A 17,434-nucleotide genomic window follows, 5' to 3' on the forward strand; every position below is an offset into this window, starting at 1 on the left:
AACATAGCACCCTCCCTGCTCAGGGCCAGTGCCTCAAGTTTGGTTGGTATTGTCAGCGGGGGAGGTCACAGAGGTCTTTAGGAAATAAGGGAAGGGGGGATCCGCTAAGTCCAGGCTCTGAAGCTTGAGAAAGATTTTGTCTTGTCACATCGAATCAAGCTTCTTTCTGTTAGAAACAAGGGTGAGCCATCCAGTTGACTCTGGAGTGTTTTGGCAAGGTGGGAGGGAGCCCTGGGCTGCAAGTCAGCGACATGGGCTCCACGGGCAGCTGGCCGGTGACTCTCTTGTCCAGGTCCCGGGCCTTCGGTTCCACGTCTGTGAAAGGACACGGCTGGACTCAGGGATCTCTGAGGTTTCTTTCCGCCCTGTGAAGAACCTGGCCTTCCAAAACATAAGTTCATTTATATAATCTTAACAGTCCCATTCTGGCTTTTTAAATTTGACAGGCAGCTTAGGAGGTACAAGAAAAATAGCTCTCAAACAATTTCAAAACAAAACAAAGCAAGTTACAGGCAGTGCCTTTGGATTTCCATTTCTTGCCCTTCTGCACAGGGAATAAAAAAACAAGAAAACATTTTTCTTTCTTTCTTTTTTAAATAACACACACATTGTCTTTCTACCTGGCATTTCATTTGGGCCGTGTGCCAGGGATGTGGATAAGATCTTTGAGGAACTTTTATAATGTCACATACTTATGCAAATTGGCAAAGTGTTTTTAGCAACAGGCACCACAACAACACCCTGAGGTTTCAGTGAGTGAGAAGCAGCCAGGCAACCTAAGCAGCTTTGAGTACCTGAATGCAGGAGGATGGCCCCAGAGACAGGAGGGTGGGGTAGACTTGTGGCAAGGACGGATTCTGGAGTTCTCTGGGTTTCAACATGGCTGCCATCTTGGCCAAACCACATTGGTCAATCCACTCCATGTCTTGAGTCGAGGTGTCCTATCTGTCCAGTGGGAGGGTGTAGCTGTCCCATTTCATGGGTTCCAGGACTGCTATGGGCCCTCCACTGGGGTGGCTGCTCACTGACCCAATGCCATCTTCCATCACAAGGACTCTAGATCAGAGGCCATGGCATAGCGGCCTCCCTGGTCCAAAGGCCCTACATCAGGTCAGGCCCACCTGTGCAGTGATTAGTCAGGACTTTTAAAGTTAGACAGATCTCGGTGCAAGGCCTAGGTCATGTCCAACTCCACCACCTCCTAGCACTAGGACTTTGGTAGGATATCTTCCTTGATTCTTAATTTTCTTATTTGTAAAACAGAGGTAGGCAGGTTGGAGGTTTGTTTGTTTGTTTGTTTGTTTTTAAGATTTTTATTTATTTATCTGATAGAGAGAGATCACAAATAGGCAGAGAGAGAGGGGGAAGCAGGCTCCCCACTGAGCAGAGAGTCCGATGCGGGGCTGGATCCCAGGACCCTGAGATCATGACCTGAGCCAAAGGCAGAGGCTTAACCCACTGAGCCACGCAGGCACTCCGGCAGGTTGGAGTTTTGGTCAGTCTACTTTGTGGTTTTATGTAAGGCACACATCCCATGGGGATGATTGGGAGTTAAATATTTATAAACAGCTACCACGGAGACTGACATGTAACAAACATTCAATCAATGGGCATCATAATTATAGTTACCAGCATTAGCCAGGATATTTCCCAAGCTGTATTTGTGGGGAAGCAGGTTGTTAATAAGCAATATTTGAAAAATGGGTTTGTGGTCAAACTAATTAAGAAATTGCTAACTAATCAGACAGGAAAGGTAGACAAGTTTCCTTCCTGCAAGACTTCTCAAAGCCCTATGGAGAACTGTTGACTTCTTGAAAGGAGGTTATGTTATGCATCTAAAAGGAGGTTTGTTATTTCTCAAACTGATTTGTCCTTAGAACCCCCTTTGGTTGTGGGCCATTTGGGGGGACTAGTGGTCCATGAAAGTCCTTGGGAAATCCTAATCAAGGTCTAGAATGGGAAAAAAGGAATCTGGAAGAGACATACATGGTGAGAATTGGTGAGCAGGACATTTGAGGAAGGAGTAAAACTAAAGAATGGAAGAGAAGAGAGGGGGATGGTGGTGTGCTTTGGAGCCATCTGGACCCTACTGTGAGGTCTGAGTGTCCGACGTCATCCCTGCTTCTCAGGGAGTGCTTATTCACATCAACTCATTTTGCATCTCTACACAAACCTTTGAGAGAGCCCAGCCAGGTTGTCCTCATTTTTCAGATGACCACATCCAGGCTCCTGGCCCAGGACCACATATCTAGCAGGTGGTACATCGGGGATGTAAGTCCAGATATCCTACTGTCAAGTTCTGGAATCTTCTATGTAAGACAGAAGAAAGTTGAGTTAGATTCTAGCATGCAGACCATTCAAACTCCAGTTAGCCCAAGGGAGTTCAATAATTAAGGTCAATTGGGGCTGATTTTTTACTTTAGATGTCACCTGCTTGTTTTCATTTGTTGCCTCTTCCCAATATTTGGAACACTATAAAAATGTGCTCTGTTGAGAAACATAATTGGAACCATCCCAAAACATGTTTCAATGACTTTGTCAATTTGGTGAAACAGTTTCCTCATTTCCACCTCTCGTTTTCTCTAACCCCAGCCCCATCTTTAAAATCTGGTGGCCTCGTGTGCCATCCTTCAGACTACGGCAACCTGCAAGGACCTGTGACCTCACCACAGAAATTGCTGAGGTCAGCCTGTTCCCTTCAGTCCTTTGGGATAAGGAAAAATCCCAGGGGCCTGTAAATAGTGCAAGAAACAGCACCCCACCCAGTGCTCTGTTTAGCTTGGATGAAAATTGTACGCAGTGACAATGCAAAGTGCCCTGGGCCGCAGCAGGACCCGGGACCTTATCACTTGTTGATTAATTACATGGCTATATATAGAGTTGCATCGGCTGTGGAGTTAAAGGTGGTGCTGTGTGTGGATGTGCTCGTTCCCTCTTACTCCTGCTGAGCTAGAGAACTATCCCCGCCAAGAGATGAGAGGCGCAAACCGTAAACATCCCCGCCAGGTGGTGGTGATCAATTAAGGTCCGAGTGGGAGTTTGTCTGTCACACCCAAGCTTCTCAAAGCCAGCTCTAGGCACCTGGGAAAGCATGTGGAGAAAGGCCTTTCTCTCCTCTCTGTTTTGATGGCTGGCTTTTGTTTTTTGTTTTTGTTTTACTGGAAAATCAAGCTCAAACAAAGCCAAGACCCTAAGAACAAGGACACTTTCTGTCACTCGGTCATTCTAACATCACCGATTAAGGTTTTGCTGTGTACACAGCCCTGGAAATGAAAACTCTGGAAGAAACTGAGGTACCACGGCTGTCCCCTGGGAGCTCACAGGCCTGATGAAGGGAGAAGATCCTCAGACCAAGTAGAGGGAAAAAGACAAGACAGGATAGTATCACCCTAGGAGGCTGTAGTGGACATTTGCCATTTTGTCAGCTCTTTTGGAAGCCATCCTTCCACAATGCCCGTGGTCCTGGTCAGACCAGCCACCACAGTCTCCTGTGGCCCAACTTCTACCAGAGGGGTGAATGAGTGAGTTAAGTCCCTTTTCTACCGAGGACTTGTGTTTTGAGCGGGGACAGAGAAGGACACAGAAAGGGTTTACTCTCCCCAAGGTTGCCCTGTGGTAAACAAAGGCTTAATATCAGGTCTGTCTGCCTCTGAGCCTATGCTTTTCTCCACAATGTCACTGTCACCTCCAGGAAATGAAGGAAACAGGAAATAAAGAAGTGAACCCAGAACTTAGCATGGAAACCCCTCTATGGAACTACTGATTGCCGAAAGAGGAACCAGAATATGGGTTCATGAAACTTAGTAGGGGGGGAAATCATTTGAAAAGAAGGACCCAGTGTAGCCCTCGGCTCCTGACAATAAGCAGTAGACTGAGGGTAGAAACTGTACCGTTTTCTTCTTTTCTCACAGTGTCTAGCATGTGTTTATTCAACAGTCTAATGATGTGCTACTATTTCCTTACAACAACAAGGAACAATCATAATTCAAAGCACAGGCTTTTTGGGCACCTGGGTGGCTCAGTCAGTTAAGCAACTGCTTTGGTTCAGGTCATGATCTCAGGGTCCTGGGATTAAGCCCTGTGTCAAACTTCCTGCTCAGTGGGGAGTCTGCTTCTCCCTCTCCCCCTCTCTCAAATACATAATTAAATAAATCTTAAAAGCACAGTCTTTCAAGTTGATTAGATCTGGGTTTCAATCTTCCCTTCATTGGAAAAAGGTCGCATTTTTACTTGGAAATAATTGGAAATGGATCGCTGTCTCACGTCATTATAAATCAGTACCAAAAGGATTAAGAATACAAACCTCAAAGCATAATTGGAAAACTTTCAGAAGACATGCATAGGTGAATGTCTTTATGACCTCAGGATAGGTACCAACTTCTTAATCCGGACACAAGCATTGTTAATCATAAAAGACACACAAGTATTACTCCATTAAAGCTAAGAATTTCTGTTTGTCAACAAAGTGTCCAACAAACTTGAAGGCAATATTGGAAATAGCTACAGATAACAAAAGATTAGTTTCAAAAATATGTAAAGCACTCCTAAGAATAAGAAAAAACTCAACTCAATTTAAAAATGGGAAATTAACATATAGAAGGGTTTCACAAAGCAACAAACATATCTGGAACCAGGCAGTGCAGCCTGTATCTGTGGAGGACTTAATGAGATGAAAATAAAGGACCATTTGGGGTTTGCTTCAAGTTTTAAGTAAATATTAAGTTTCTTTTTTTTTTCAAGAAACACATAAATCTATAAAGAGATACTCACCTCACCAACCATCAGGAAGAGACAGAGCACATTTCAACCCCCCTGAAATTAGTGTATACTCATGGGATTGACAAATCTGAGAAGTCTAATGATGCTGAATGTTAGCTATGAACAGGGTGTCACTCTCATTGCTGGTGGGAAATTGGAAAACCATTCAGCACTATCTTGTAAAGTTGGATGTTTGCATACCAAGCACATCTATTATGTATATATCCAGTTTCTGTAAGCATACACCCAAGAGAAAATTCAGCACATGTATACCAAGAGACACATAAAGAAAAAATTATCACAGTCGAATTTATCAAAATAGCAACAACCTGGGAACCACTAAATACTCCTTGGAAGGCAAGCACATAAATATTGTGGGGTGCTTAAAAAGCAGGATGTTTGGGGGCACCTGGTGGCTCAGTGGGTTAAGCCTCTGCCTTTGGCTCAGGTCATGATCTCAGGGTCCTGGGATCGAGGCTTGCATCAGGCTCTCTGCTCAGCAGGGAGCCTGTTCCCCCCCCCCCACCCCCGCCTGCCTCTCTGCCTACTTGTGATCTCTGTCTGTCAAATAAATAAATAAAATCTTCTAAAAAATCCCCCCCAAAACCCAGAATGTTCCGCAGCATGGAAACAAAAGAGCAGTAGGGGACTGTTCATGTGGACCAGTCTAAATAGCATCATGTTGAAGTCCCAGGAGACCACACACAACATGACAGACTTGTTAGAAAGTTTGAAAACTATTCAAAATTAAAATGAAACTAAGCCAAGCTGAATAATAGACCATGTAGACTCCCATATTGCGTGGGGGGGGGGTACTTTTTTAAAAGAGGCAAATGGGGATGCCTGAGTGGCTCAATCAGCTAACCGGCTGCCATCGGTCCTGGGATCGAGTCCCTAATCGGGCTCCTCACTCAGCAGGGAGTCCGAGTTCCCCTCTGCCTGCCGCTCCCCCTGCTTGTGCTTGCTTGCTCTCTCTCTCTCTCTGTCTGACAAATAAATAAAGAAACCTTTAAAAAGAATAAAAGAGACAAGGAAATGCTAAACCCAATATTCAGGATAGAGCTTATCTCTGGGCAGGAGATGGGGAGTAGGAAAGAAAGAGAAGTTCAGGAACTGTAAGTTATTGGTAATGTTCCAGCCGTGGTTTGGGCAGTGGGTCCAGAAGGGTTTATTATATTACTTAGTATGCATACATACAGTAAGGTAAAAGAAAAGATGGCCTTCAAGGGCAAAGGGGGATAATGAAGCAATGATTATGATTAATCCAATTCGGTGAACAGAAGATCCCATCAGTCAATCAGTAAGGAGGAAATTCTGGGCCCATCTCTGTGCTAATTATAGGGGCCAGATGTTGCTTACCCTATCTTAATCTCATTTTTCTTGACTGTGGGAAACCACGGGCTATTTATTGTAAGGATTAACTGAACAACAATGGGAGCTAATATATTTTTATAGCAGCTTTATTGAGATATAATTCACATCCCATACAATTCACCAACTTAAAGTTCACAATTTAATGGTTTTTAGTATATTCAGTGTTGTGCAACCATCACCACAATAAACTTTAAAACATTTTTATCACACTAGAAAGAAACCCTATATCCATTAGTGGTCACTCCCCATAATCCGCCATAACACACCACCCCAGCCCTAGGCAACCACTAATCTACTTTCGGTCTCTATAGTTTCTCTGTTCTGTATAGTTTATATAAATGGAATTGTACAATATGGGGTCTTTTGTGACAGGAGCTAATATTTTTATCTTTCCCCACAACAGAAATTCGTCAAGTGTAGCTATGTGAATCCCTGTTGGTCTGTAAATATGGCTTGGCTGTTCATTGTAATCATGACCATCAAAATAACTTGACTTTAAATGACTAAGCACTATGTATCATTAGACACTGTATGGCTAATGACGTTGTCTTATTCAACACAAGTCTAACGATGCCCTATGTAGAAGTTGGGGTGGAGAAGCCAACTCACTTTGTCAAGGTCCCATGAGGAGTTCTGACTCGAAGCAGGGAGCCGTACCTCATTCTGTCTCACTCCAGGACCTTATCACTACCCAGTAATGCCTCTCTATATGACAGTCTATTGCGGGAAAGATGATGTCATGTGCTTAATTTTCATACAACGACATTTTTGTCCTAGTGAAGTTAATTTGCAGTGCCTGTTGAAATAAGTAGAGTTAAGGGCTTGAGGTACTCTTGGCCTGACTACAGTTATCCAATATTGAACCCTTTTTTTTCTAGAGAAACTTACCTGGGAGAAGAGCAGCAATTACCATTCGAGAGAAAATGGGCCAAGGAATGAGTCGTAGACTGTGACTTAAGGGTTGGTAAAACAGAAAGAGCTCGCTAAGTCCTTAATTATTGGTGCTCAGTTAAGGCTGCATTTCCTGTTCTGCTGTTCCTGTGGATATCAAGTCAGAGAAACAGGAGCTGTTCTGTTATGGGCATTGAGACAGATCATCTCTGAGTGTCTAGCAGCTCCCACTGCCTGCATATTGGAAATAAATGACAGATAACAAAGAAAGGAGATGGGCGGAACCAGTTAAACCTAATTTGATTTAACAGATATATTTAAACTACTGTGTATATTGTCACTCTGCTAGGCCATGGAGATCCTCAAATTTCTGTAAACGAGGGGTCAGTATTTTTGTTGGAAGAGGATACGGGGAGGGATTTTTTTGCGCTCATTTTATAAAGCAGAGAACCTTTTTATCTTTGGTTACACATTTTTTTGGAGGAAGCGCTGTTGCTTTTGGAAATTATACATTCTCACACAAAGACATGAAATTCACTACCCCTTCTTCCTTATTTTGCCTCAAGGAAGCTTAGCAGGGCCTGATTAAGCAAGGAAGGTCTTCAAACTTTCTTCGACAGCTCAGAAATCCCTGGGGTTGAGTTAAGTTCTAGGTGAAGGGTTCATATTGGTGTCAAACGAGTTCCCGCCATCTCGTCACTGTCCATTACTTCATGATCTATTTCCAAGAGAGCAGGGACTTGACAGGACTACCCCCCACTCACACCAACAGCCAACAGACAAGCATTCATGCTTGAGACCTGAAGAAAGAAACACCTGGCTATGATTACCTGAAACTACAATGTTTTTTTTTTTTTTTAATACAACTATATTTTTTTAAAGACTTACTTATTAGAAAGAGAGGGCATGCATGTAATCAGGGGCAGCGGGAGAGGGAAAGCATCTCCAGCAGACTCCCTGCTGAGCTCAGAGCCTGACATGGGGCTTGATCGTATAACCCTGAGATCATGACCTGAGCCAAAATCAAGAGTTAGACATTTAACAGACAGAGTGACCCAGGCCCCCAAATACAGTTGATTTTTTTATTAAATTACTTCATGATCTATTTCCAAGAGAGCAGGGACTTCAAATGGATCCCAAGCTCTACAAATCTAACTCTCTGTCCCTGTCCCCTGACCTCCATCCCATTATCACCTACCTCAGAAGTTTCTAGCTTTTTCCTCTTCGTTGAGTACCTTTCGCTTCCCCATCACCCACTGTGAAAGGGAAAAACAAGGCACTGAGTCATATGGCAACTTCAGCCCAAAGTGGTCCAGTGATTCTCAGTCTGCTCCCCGTCCCAGCTACTAGGAAGAAGTCTGAATTCATACCCTCCTTAATGAGGGAAGCCCTCCTTCCACTCTGAGAAAAAGGATAAACAACCTTAGAAGGAAAACTGGCTAGTTCCCGACAATAAGGAGAAAATCACTAGTGGCTGGTGGATGTCTATGCAGGGTTTGAGCTGCTCAGTTTACTCTGACCTGAGTGGGTTGTGCTGGAGACAGTGTAGGGTGACACCATAAAGCGATAGAGATGGGCAATAAGAAAGCGCTATATTCAATCTGGAGTGATCCAGAGGTTTTTCTCCCAAAGTCACTAGTACAAAAGCCCCATGAGGGCAGAGATTTTGTTGCTTAGAACTTAGAGAGCACTCAATAAAAAACTATTAAATGAAGACATGAACCCAGGATAGACCAATCATACAGGTCATTTACCGACAGGTAGATTAAGGGCAAGGAGAGAAGGCTGGGGGTCAGTTCTTCCCACTCCTATCCTTGGGAATTCTATTGCATCTGTGACTGCCAACGCCCCTCTACCATATCAGTACTGCTAATTATGCAAATTCTATTAGTGTCTATTCCTATGCCAGATATCATACCAGGCAATTTACATCTATATGTATTTAAACTGAACTTCACCTACCTGTGAGGTAGATATTATATTGCCATTTTATAGTCAAAGGAGCTAAAACTCACAGAAGTAACATGTTCACAATTAACCATCAGCAAAATAGAGATGATGATGTAATCTGACTGATTCCAAAGCTCACTCTATATTTGTAAACTATAGAGACATAAAGGGGAGAATGGTATTTATTTCTGGGTTGCTCTTAAGAGGTTCTAAAGTGAAACCATGTGCTTTGTTATGGAAAAAAAAAAAATCAGCCCCAATCAACTCCAACATGAATCAAAGACTTCCATCCTAATGTTATTATTTATGGTATTGATATTGTGGGTTATTACTGCATTCTTCTAGAATTCATCTCAAGTTTGTAATACGTGATCAGACACTGGTATGTGGTCTCACTGATTTATAGTGATCTATTAGTGATCTAATAGTGTTCTATTATACATAGTGTTCTATTCTATTATACATAGTGTTCACTAATTTATACATAGTGTTCTCCATTGTGTAAATATTCACAGGGAGATCAAGAAGCTGGCACTCATCTCCAGAGACTTAAAGAATGTTTAAATATTCCTTGATGGAACATCCTTATTGACTAATTACCATAAGACATTATGAACCATATTGTGAATTGCTCTCCCTTCTTGGCTGACGAGTCCCCACCTGGGAAGCAGAAGCTGGGGGGTAGGGTGGAGCTGGGAGGATGGGAAGGGGGGAAATGAAGATAAAAGGGAGGAGCTCGAAGATTAATCCTGTAGGTTCATTACACCGGAAAGGTGGGTCCAGGAAAGCCATGTTTGGCAGGTAACGGGCCTTGCCTGGATGACTCAGCAGCCTCCAGCATGGCAGCCAAGCTGAGTCGGTGGAAGGAAGCACAGTTCCTCCAGGCCTGATGGGTGAGGTTATAAAGAGCTCACTGAAATGCATTTCAAAGCCATTCACTATCCCAGTAAGATGCTTCAAAACCCAGCTCAGAACTAATCCAGAAAGAGAGTGCCTCGATCCAAGTTCATAAGGCATGCGAACAAGTCACCCAGCATCTGCCAGGAGGCCTTGGTTCTGTGCAAACTGGGAAATTAACAAAGTTCCGCTGAGTGTGCCACCCATTAGTAAAGGGCCACTGGCTCCCAAAGGCTTTGGGATTTACATACTCAGCCTCCACAATGAGGCTGCTTCATGCTCCTCTGGCTCCTTCCACTGAAGCATCCCAAAGTGCTTTCCTGGGGTGCATTATTTATACCATTGGGTGGAGAAGACTCAGAGAAGCCAAGTCTTGCCCAAAACCAACCAGCAAGTCAGTTCCTGAGGTGGGAATTGGGATCCAGAGCTCCCAGCCCTATTGTGGCCTTTGGATGGGACTTCAGAGCACAGCAGAGGCCACGGGCGAGCCCTCTTGTGTGGAACTGTGACAAACTAAGGGAACAGGGCCAGTGTGGAGGCAGAGCCCCACAGATCCAACAGCACAACCGAAAACCAACTCAGAACACACATCCTACCTGAGGTGTATCAGTAGCATTTTCTTTGTAAATAAGGACATCAGTATTGAGATTAGTTGTTGCGAGGTCATAAAATATTGGAGTTGGAAGAAGCCCTGGGAAAGCATCAGTCCAATTTCTTTTGTTGCCTGGTGAAAATATGGCGATCCAGAAAGACTAACTCGCTGCTCAAGGTCATGTAGGGGGGTCATACCAGAGCCAGGCCCATAGCCTGTGTATCTTAAGTATTAACCCTCTATCTAAATGCCAAGAGTTCTTACAGTAATTACTTGACACTAAGTGATCACCACCTCAAACAGGAGCTAATCTCCCCCTGCACTTTCCTGTTATCTGAGCTGAAATGGCATAAGGAAACCAGAGGTGAAGGGGTGGTGAACATTGATTGCTCAGACCTGTAATCTGAGACGGGAAGCCTCCTGGATCCTCTACTCCTTTGGTCTTGGAGAAAATGAACACTGCCATGGAAAGAAATAGTGGTACATTTCAGGGAGAGCTGGTGAAGCTGGGCTCGCCGGCAAGGTCGGGCCTACTCTGGGGTGGGTATCTAAAATAAGACAAAAAACCAAACGCACAAAAAAACCCCATAAAAAACTTGTCTGGAACAGTGTTCTCAGGCTTCTTGCCTGGGCTTCGCACTCCACTGAGTGACAATGGGCTCTCGGCATAGGTGGTAGCTGCCAGTGGGAGGCTCTCCCATCCCTCACCCACCAGGTGTTCTTCTCAGCAAGCACATCAGCTTGGCAGGGAGGGTGGCTTCCAGGGCACTGGGAGGGGCAAAGTGGTGCAGCTCCCTCTCCTTTGCGGTCCAGGTGTCAACAGATGGGCTATGGATCTGCCCCTCCCTTAACAAATAAATAGGACTTTTATAGGCTGAGTAATCCCACAGGGGATAAGCCAGACTGTCAGTTATCGCAGGTTTTCCAGCTAGGGTCTACTGTCCCCAGTCCTGGATCACAGAGCCTATCACAGTTCCCGCAAGGAACGACGTTTCTAGAATGCTAGCCAACCCCTGGGCATCCATGAGGCTGCATGTGCCCCTGCTGGAGTTATGGGGAGCCAAGTCTTCCTGGGAGCTGCTGTTCATCCTTTAAATCCTCCTTCCCCCATTTGGCAAATGTCCTGTACCCTTTGCCACTGTTCATGCTCATGGTTCCGTGCAGATGTCGTCAATCCCTCCAGTTCAGCCCGGAGAGACAAGAGTGAAATTGCTGAGAAGACCGATTTAAGGAAGGAAAACACTTCCTTATTGAGAACGACATCAGCCCCAACCTTTTCACGCTCCTAACCACTGCCTGATTTCAGCAAAACAGACCAGGACACAGGCTCCCTGGCTGTTCTCTTTCTTTTGATTCCCTTCCAATGCCAGGCCTCTGAGCAAGAGGGGCCGTCCGGCTGAGTCCTGACAAGTGAACAGGGACACTGGCAAGTGGACAAAGACCAGGTTGGATGCTAAGTCCTTGAGTTCAACAGTGCCTGCCTTCTAGGCCCTACAAGAGAGAGAGCTCATGGAGTTAGCGTGGAAAGAGTGTTAGGAATCAGATATGGGATTTGGGGTTTGATATGGGCTTTGAGGTCAGTAAACCTTCCTAAACCTGGGGTTCTTCATCTGCAAAATGGAGATAGTAATCCCTCCTCTCCTCCCTTCAGTAATTGTGAAAATTAAGTCAGTTAGAATAAATGAAAGCTTTGAATCGCTGATGAGTACTGGGCTCCAAGTGAGTCTTCATTTTGCTCTCCTGAGTTCATGGTGTCCGCGCCCTGGCTGGTTGAGCCACTCCCAACCGTCGCAGAGTTCCCCAGGTGGGTTCCCACCCAAGGGAGGAGAAAGGAGGTGAGCCCTGGGGTTCTCATTTGCCTCCCTCCTCCCTATAAATATTCTACAAGCACTGTGCTAGGCACTACTCCGAGAAAAAAGAAAAATAGAAAAAAATCCCTAATTTCAAGGAAAGATAATAGAACCAACCCCTAGTCCTAGCCCATGGTGGCGATTGTCTGATGAAGAGGGGACTGACCTTTGGGACAATACCAACTGTCTTAGCCTTCAACAAGTACCTCATTGATGGATACCGATAACGATAAGAGATCTTTCTGGACCCTTCAGGCCCAAACCCCAGCTGAGATCCCAGAGAAACAGGCGATCCAACCCAAGCCAAGAGAGGGGTCACTCACTTACCACCTTCAGACTGGTCAGAGGGGCCAGAGCCTTTGACTCACGCAAGCCTCCTTTGCAGCGTGGGGTCACATTAGGGTCGGCTGTCAATCCCTAATGCCAGAAAAGCTCCCCTCTGACTTAGTCATGATCTCCAGGATTTTGATCTACAAGCAATGAACTGGCACTTTCCACCGAGGAATGACGATTGGGCTCTGCAGAGCCTCATTAAGCTCCAGGACTTAATGACTCTCCTGGTTAATGGAAGCAAAACCATGTATGTGGTCACATCTGCCAGCATCTTTGGCGAAAGAGCGAAACTTTCCGAGCAGGTTGGGGAGTAGCGGCACTAATCCCCCAGGCCACCCCCTTCTCCCCACCCCCCGCCCTTATCTGAGGCTTGTTTTGACAGCTCACAGAGCCGGGTCTCATGAGAAGAACAACAATATTGCTCCTTTCCCTTTTCACGTCTTTCGTTCCAACCCATCGTTTGCCGCAGGGGGAAGGAAGAAACAATCAAGCATTGTCTTGTTCTGGCCCGGTGTGTCAGGGCCTCATGGAATAAATATTATTTGCCTGGGAGGGGAACTAGCTAGCAGACAGCTCACAGTGTAAAGTGAGGGCTGGGTAGGACAGGGAGGGTGGTGATATTTGGGTTTGGTTTTATTAGGAGTTTAATCTTTTTCTCCTTTGGTTCTGTGGGTTTTGTTCCCCTGACAAGCCATTAAGCATGAGCTGGTGTTGTGCAGGGCCTCTGCCAAGAAGAAACAAAAGAGATTTTTTGCAGCGTGTGCCCTTGGTCACTCCCTCCATGTCCAGCTTTGAGTGAGTCAGGGGTGTGCCCCCTGGGGACACTCACAGGCCGAAAACAATATCTTGGAACATTCCACCTGCCATGGCAGCCCCTCAGCAGTTACGGTCGGGACAGCAGACCCCAGCGCGGATCTAGGGAAACAAGGGCCCCAGGTGGATTCCCAATCAGTCCGCATTTATTGTATTCCTACTGTGTGCAGTTCAGGAGAAGCTCTGGTGTACTGCATTTCAATTTTCCTTTGTGCCTTTAGCCTGAAGAGAGCCTCCCATCTCTCTGGAACAGAAATCAAAGATCGGTCATTGACTAAGAGACAGACATTGGAGTGACTTCTCCAGAAAGCCTCTCAGGAGTAGGAGTGGGTAAGAAACACAAAGGTGTTGCTGCCTTGGGACAACCACAGAGCCATGGGGGTAGGAAAGAGGTGTCTCTCCACAGTGCAATCAAAAGTCTCCCCTTTCTCCTCACCACAAAAGTCCCTCATCCCTAAAATCCATTCGGAGTGCAAGCTACCTATTCAACCCCAGTAATGAGAGCACTTCCTGACCAAGAACCTACTACATGTTGGACATTGTGCTAAGGGCTGTTACATATATTATCTCATTTAAGAGAATGGAATCCCCACCCATCCAATTCCATAGATGAGAAACTGAAACTTGGAGAGGAGAAGGAACCCGTACCAGTTTCCACAGCTGATAAGAAGGTCTCGAACCCACCTCTGTCTCCACAGTCCTAGGCTCTCAGAGGCACTTCCCATAAGCGGAGACGGATTTGTAAAGACCCTCTTACCTCCAAGCCAGACTGGACACACCTTCACTAAGGGGGCAGGTGCCATCTGCCCCTGTGGTGAGAGGCTTACTGGCCTCAGAGAATGGCAGCCACGACCTGGGCTTTGGGGCCATTGTGCCGTCTTCAAAAGTTGGAGAGCCTCTGTTCCCAGAGGGCAGAAAGCCTGTCTGTGTACTCTATTTAATTATTTCTGCATCCCAAATTATTCAGCGCTTTCCTTGGTGCCATGTACAATTAGGGATTTAAGATGTGTTTTCTGGGGATGATAACGATCTCACCATCCCAGCCGGTGAAGTAAACATCACTCCCCTTCTCTCAGGGAGAAACAAAGAGCCACAGAAGGCTATGCCATCCCAGGCACTCAGCACCATGTGTGGAGGGCATGGGCACGGGAGTTCCGCACACCTTGTTTGGGATCCTGGCTCAGCCACACACTAGCAGGGTGCCTGGGGCAAGTCAGCTGACCTCTGTGAGGCTGAGTTTCCCCAGACACCTCCCTTATAGGTTATGTCAAGATTAGGTGAGAAAATGCCCGCAAAGCTCCTTGCCTGGCAGAGTCCGGGTTCAGTGCTAGTTTCCTTACTCCGTGCATCTCTTTCTTTCAGTAAGACTCATGGTTCAAGAATCTTGATTCATGCCTGCCTTGGGGATATTTCCACCACTGCACACAGCTGGTACCACACCGGGCTGGTGGGCATGAGGCCCAGACTTGGGGCCACTGTTCTCCTCAGCGGTATGGCTGAGACCAGGCTAGAGCTCTGCAACAAGATGGAACTCAAGCAAGGAAAAACAAAAGGGAACATAAAGTCATAGGAATGTGCAAAGAAGTCAGAGGGTGACTTCTGCTCCTTGTGGCCCACTGTAGGGAGGCCTCTCTGTCCAGCCCCAACTGTCTCCAAGGAGCACCCTCTAACCTGTCTAGGATCCTCAGGGTCGAGGCTGAAGAGAAAGAAGTTGGGATCCTGGAGAACTCTCTCCCCGCCAAGACCTACTTCTGGAGTTCCCACTTCGAGTCTGAAGACAGGCCGTCTCCCCAGATGATAACCAGAGGAAACGTTCCTTTCCCAGAGCCCCTGCCTCCTTACTTTCAGGAGGATAAACGTATCAATCCAACATCGGTAAACCCTGCATCCATCCAGGAAAAAGGGGACATGAGGGAACATTATCTACGTCATCTCCTTGGATCTTCACATCAACCCTGTCGAGTATTTTTGTTTTGTTTTTTATTTTAAAGATTTATTTGTTTTAGAGAAAGAGAGAGTTTGGAGAAAAGTAGAGGGAGAAGAGAGAGAGAATCTCAAACAGACTCCCCACTGAGGAGGGAGCCCTATGCGGGGTTCGATCCCATGACCCTGAGATCATGACCTGAGCTGAAATCAAGAGTCAGACAAACACTTAACCAACTGTGCCACCCAGGCGCCCCCTGTCAGATATTTCTGGAATATCATTCCTAGCCAAGGGATGAAGATATTTTAGCTTGAAGGGATGGATTACGGGAATTGACCAAGTTCACAGCTGGCTAGCTAGTGGCAGAGCAAGCACTAGTTCTAAGCCCAGTTCTCTGGTGTCTCTGTCCTTGAGCCCGGGACACCAGCCCCAGCAACTGCACCTTCCCTAGGAATGAAGCTGGGGCTCTCCTACTGACCAGCGCAAGAAAGTTTCCTGGAAGTACTGAGTGAAAGAAATGAGCACCGGCTGAGGCCACAGGCCTGAGGCAAGGGGACCTGGCAGTCATCCATCTCTCTGCCAGGTAGTCGATCAGAAGACCAGGGTTCAAGTGCAGACTTCACCACGTGGAAGACTGTACAGGTCGGAAACCTTACCCTCAGTGCCTCAGTTTCTCATATGCAAAATGGGGGAACAAATAAATCAATATATATAAAGTCCTTAGAACAGTGCCCGGTACATAGTAGTTATTAAATAAATTCAGGCATTTTGTCAACACTGTTGTTGTTGTTACTATTATTTCCTCTCAAAGTTCTGTGAAGAATAAATGAGACGATGAATGTGGAAACACATTACAAGCTGCAAAGGTCAGGGATGAGAGCTCATAGATGCTGACAGGACAATAGGAAAGGAGAGTTGGCCGCACATCATGTGTTCCAAGAGTCTCAAAACCTTCAATGTGAATCACAGAACTACTCCAAAATCCAGCATCAGGCTTCCCCGCTCAGTGGGGAATCTGCTCCTCCCTCTACCACTCCCCCTGCTTGTGATCTCTCTCTCTCTCTCTTTCTCTCTCTCTCATGCTCACACTTTCTCTCTCAAATAAATAAATAAAATCTTTAAAAAAACAAAAAGCAATCATTTGCCTTCTGGTTGTTTTTGTGTATTCTACCTCAATTTTAGACCAGATCTTTTCTGTCACGGAGCTAGCTGTTTGAATTTCATTTAGTTATCCTCAATCATCGCATAGCAAGGTGTTAAAGATGCAGCACCTGGTCTAAGATGTCCTTGGGTGTCTTAGTGCAAACAGAGAGAGCAATCCAGCTCTGTCTCTCTTTCTCAGGTAATCCAGGTACGTCCTTTCCTGATGGTCAGGAGGAACCAGGTAGGCAAGCTGCCCAGCCAGGGGGAGCTGCTGCTAGCTGGTTAATGGCCACAAGCCCCAAAATGCCACCATTCAAGGTCTTGTCACAAAAGCTCCTTGGCCCACACTGGGCTAGTTTCATACGTGTCTGGTCAATTAGCCAAACAAGAGTTACTGAGTGCGACTTTGCATCCAACACCATGCTGGAAACCAGGGGTATATAAGGGAAATGGCTATGCCATGGTCCTGGCCCCTATAGAGATCTGTCTGGCTGGTAAAATAAGGCAAATGAAACTGAAACAACGAAAGAATTATAAAAGAAGGTGATATAACAATGGTTAGGATTTACGGCACAGGGGCGCCTGGGTGGCTCAGTGGGTTAAGCCTCTGCCTTTAGCTCAGATCATGATCCCAGGGTCCTGGGATCAAGCCTTGCATCTGGCTCTTTGCTCAGCAAAGAGGGGGAGCCTGCTTCCCCCAATCTCTCTGCCTGCCTCTCTGCCTATTTGTGATCTCAAATAAATAAATAAAATCTTAAAAAAAAAATTTACAGCACAGAAAGTAAAAGTTAGAGTATAAATGGAGACAAAAGCTAGAGGGGCCTGGAAAGGCTCATGCAGGAAGAGGTTCTTTAGCTGGGCCTTGATGGTTGTGTAGGAGTCACACTGATGGAAGGCATTCCAAGACCG

At 45.8% G+C, this 17,434-nt stretch overlaps 1 long non-coding RNA gene across 1 annotated transcript in view; it reads left to right on the forward strand.

Moving 5' to 3' along the window:
• The window catches only part of LOC131838571 (uncharacterized), a 33,863-nt gene extending 17,385 nt beyond the window's left edge, over positions 1 to 16,478 (forward strand). The window contains exons 2-3 of the long non-coding RNA XR_009356652.1: positions 13,680 to 13,788; positions 14,821 to 16,478. This is a non-coding gene — a long non-coding RNA (uncharacterized LOC131838571). The remainder of the gene's footprint in view (positions 1 to 13,679; positions 13,789 to 14,820) is intronic.
• The last annotated feature ends 956 nt before the right edge of the window (positions 16,479 to 17,434 follow it).

This window comes from Mustela lutreola, chromosome 1, assembly GCF_030435805.1.
Source record: "Mustela lutreola isolate mMusLut2 chromosome 1, mMusLut2.pri, whole genome shotgun sequence".
NCBI classification, from domain to species: Eukaryota; Metazoa; Chordata; class Mammalia; order Carnivora; family Mustelidae; genus Mustela; species Mustela lutreola.